This window comes from Octopus bimaculoides, chromosome 8 (genome assembly GCF_001194135.2).
Source record: "Octopus bimaculoides isolate UCB-OBI-ISO-001 chromosome 8, ASM119413v2, whole genome shotgun sequence".
In the NCBI taxonomy this organism is placed as follows: domain Eukaryota; kingdom Metazoa; phylum Mollusca; class Cephalopoda; order Octopoda; family Octopodidae; genus Octopus; species Octopus bimaculoides.
Genome location: NC_068988.1, coordinates 37,884,810 through 37,888,380, shown reverse-complemented (window position 1 = coordinate 37,888,380; position 3,571 = coordinate 37,884,810). Strand labels below are relative to the sequence as shown.

At 36.5% G+C, this 3,571-nt stretch overlaps 1 long non-coding RNA gene across 1 annotated transcript; it reads right to left on the bottom strand.

Annotated features, from left to right (window-relative positions):
- Window positions 1–215: 215 nt before the first annotated feature.
- LOC128248565 (uncharacterized) lies at window positions 216–3,565 on the bottom strand. Its single transcript, XR_008264738.1, has 2 exons — window positions 804–3,565; window positions 216–570 (listed from the first exon to the last, which is right to left on the bottom strand). It is a non-coding gene; the product is annotated as an uncharacterized LOC128248565 (long non-coding RNA).
- Window positions 3,566–3,571: the final 6 nt, after the last annotated feature.

Here is a 3,571-nt window from a genome sequence, read left to right as displayed (position 1 = left end):
TTTGAAGGATGCTTTTTACGTGCCACCGAATGTTGGGCTTATTGCCCCCAAATGATGGCAAACATTAAGTTCCACAAGATTTAAACTGAGAATGAAGAAGAAAAACAAAGTACTGTTTGAAGATTATCCAATTATTTCTGTTGCCAATCCTCCCATGGAAGTACAATTAGTAAAGACAGAATAAAAAATAATTAAAAAAGAAAAAACACAAGAGATTGGTTGGAGATGTAAAGCAATTTATTTCAAGAATACATAATATATATAGATAAAAAGAACATTTATTTAAAATACAATAACAAAATACTGATGATTTATTTATAATGAACATGATAGTTTGCAGTAATAAAAGAAATCTAGCAGAAAAGCAAACTGGTGTTAAATTCTTTGACAAATAATAGTCAATGTCAAAATAAAAATAGAATAAAAATGGGATGCAGTTTTTTGGGGGAAAGATACACACTCTAAAAATGGCTTGCTCCAAAAGTGAATCAAAACTACAAGTTAATGGAACAGTTTATAGGGTAACTCTACTAGTTACGATGAAATGGACTGGATGAATAAGAGAAGTGTCTTTGGAAGTGTGTGCGAGTGATCACATGCAAATGTGTATGATTGTGAGATCATGTGTGAGTATGCATGTGATCGTGTGTGTGTGTGTGTGTGATCATGTATGAGCAGGACTGTGAGTGAGCGTGACTGTACAAAAAAAATGTGGTATCAAAAAAATAGGTGCAGGCGTGGCTGTGTGGTAAGAGTTTGCTTCTCAACCCCATAGTTCCAGGTTCAGTCCCATTGTGTCACACCTTGGACAAGTGTTTTATACTATAACCTCGGACCAACCAAAGCTTTGAAAGGATTTGGTAGCTGGAAACTGAAAGCAGCCCATCACGTCTGTGTGTCTTTGTGTCTGTGTCCACCCTCACCACTGCTTGACAACTAATGTTGGTGTTTACATCCATTACTTAGTGGTCCGGCAAAAGAGATCGATAAAATAAATATCAGGCTTAAAAACAAGTACTAACATAAATTCATTTGACTACAGCTTTTGAAAAATGGCAGCAGTCTAATGACTGATGTAAAAGATTAAAAGATTTGTGTTGACCAAGGTGATCACTTCTGGTTCAGAAAAAAAAAAATGAGGAAAGGCATCAGAACCAAAGAATCTTGGAAAAAAATCAATTATGTACCTCTATTTTTGAAGAAATATATAACTGATTGAACATTAAAATGGTTTTAAAACAACATCTTAATCCCCAAGGGATGGTAAACATCAATTTCCACAGGATTTGAACTGAGAAAGAAGGAAAAGAAAAAGTACTGTTTGCAGATTATCCAATTACTTCTGTTACTAATCCTCCCATGGAAGTATGATTAGTAAAGACAAAATAAAAATAAAAAAGTGTGGTTACAGATTTATTTCAAGAATACATAACTCACACATACATGAGTGTATATTAACAAAATAATTAAAAATAAAAAAAAAATATATATATAAATAAAATTTTTTTAAAAATCACCGGTGGGGGTATAAAAGATAGTTTGAAAAAGCAAATAACATTTATTTAAAGTTTAATAACAAAATACTGATGATTTATTTATAATGAACATAATAGTTTACATTAACAAAAGAAATCTTGTAGAAAAGCAAACTGGTGTCACATTCTTTGACAAATAATAGTCAATGACAAAATAAAAATAGAATAAAAAAGGGATGCACAGTTATTTTGGGGAAAGATAAACACCCTGAAAAAGGTTTGCTTCAGTGGTGAATCAAAACTACAAGCTAAACAAACAGTTTATAGGGTAACTAGTAGTTACAATGAAATGGACTGGATCTATAAGAGAGGTGTCTTTGGTTGCTATTTTCACTGGTCAAGCACCATGCTGGTTGGCAAGAATAGGAAGTATATTACAGTGTGAGTGAGTGTGATCGTCAGAGTGAGCGTAGTCATCAGAGTGAGTGAGTGTGAGTGAGTGTGACTGAGTGCATGTGGTATAAAAAACATAGTTGTAGGCATGGCTGTGTGGTAAGAGTTTGCTTCCCAACCGCATAGTTCCTGGTTCAGTCCCACTGTGTGGCACCTTGGGTGTTTTCTACTATAGCCTTGGGCCAACCAAAGCTTTATGAGTGGCAGATGTAAACTGAAAGAAGCTCATCATGTGTGTGTGTGTGTGTGTGTGTGCATGTCTGTGTCTATGTTTGTCCATCCCCACCACCATTTGACACATCCAGTGTTGATGTGTTTACATTAGGGCTGTGGAGTTGGAGTCAAGACAATTTTTGAGTTTTAGGAGTCAGTGAAAATCAGTTAACTCTTACTCCTCAAAAATATTATACTGTTTATTTGATAGAAAATGCATAGTTTATTTAATTATGCTTTATAATAGAACATAAGAAAATAAACTAAACAACAATAGGAGTGTCTGTAAATATATTCAAATTAAGAATTAGCTATACACTATAAATTTGTAAAAACTAACATTCCCTTCTCCAAGCTTAGATTCGAAACCGAATCTAAGAATTCTTCCTCGTCAGATTTACTGTGAGCAACAGGCGCGAAATCAGGTTTTCTTTGTCCTGTCAAAAAAATGATGGATAGCCTCCCCTCGACCTTATAACCTCATAGATGTCAAGTGAAGTTCAACTGGACAGCAACTGACCTACTCAGGTACTAAACCTGCTGCAGCATGTCCATCCTTCTAGCAGCCCCTGATGTTTATAGATAGGAGAATTTAGCAGGGAGGACAGAGAGAGAGAGAGGGAGACTGTGATTCGCCACAGACTGACCCAGTGCTCCGCGACTATCACAGAGATTTGCCATGCCACGCTAATGAGAGAGAGAACTACTGCAAGATGAAAGAACAAATACACACACGAACATATTTAGTCTTCGGATACATCAACTCCACAGATGTACCCTGGTTTCATTTTTCCTAGCAACTCAAAGTAAGTTGCCAAAATTTAATGTAGTGGTGAAGAATATTTACTAACACCAGAGTTCAATGCAGCAAATAAAATATGTTATAGTTGAACATAGTTATCACTTTGTTTACTCACACGCAAACACAAACATACAACATTACTCCACCACATTTTGGTGACTCCACTACATTTTGGTTACCCCGACGTTATTCTGTTCGTGCAGTTTCTCTTTAATGGCGATTTTTGTGCCAGCTTTAGGACCAACCGTTTTTCCAGTCCTTTCACTACAATTACTTTTCTGTGTCGTCTGTTTTATCTTCGACACAAAGACTGGTGTGAGGCTATTGTAGTGAAACCTCTCCCTCGGGCATTCAATCATAAATGATAACGAAGCTGCTAACATCTAGCCTTCAGCTACCTTGGACCTTTCTGTCCACCATCCTGATTGGTTATTATTTGCACGGCAATTGTCCCCATGTTCTGCTTGCTAAGGGTGGATTACGTCCAATCGTGGCTTTGTGATAAGGTCACGTGAGATAGAGTTTTTCTGGGTTTCCGGTGAGCCCTATTTCAGCTATAAACAAGCCTGATCTAACGACGGTAGTTGTCTTCGATTCCAGATCTCTCACAGGTCTGGTCGCTGACCAC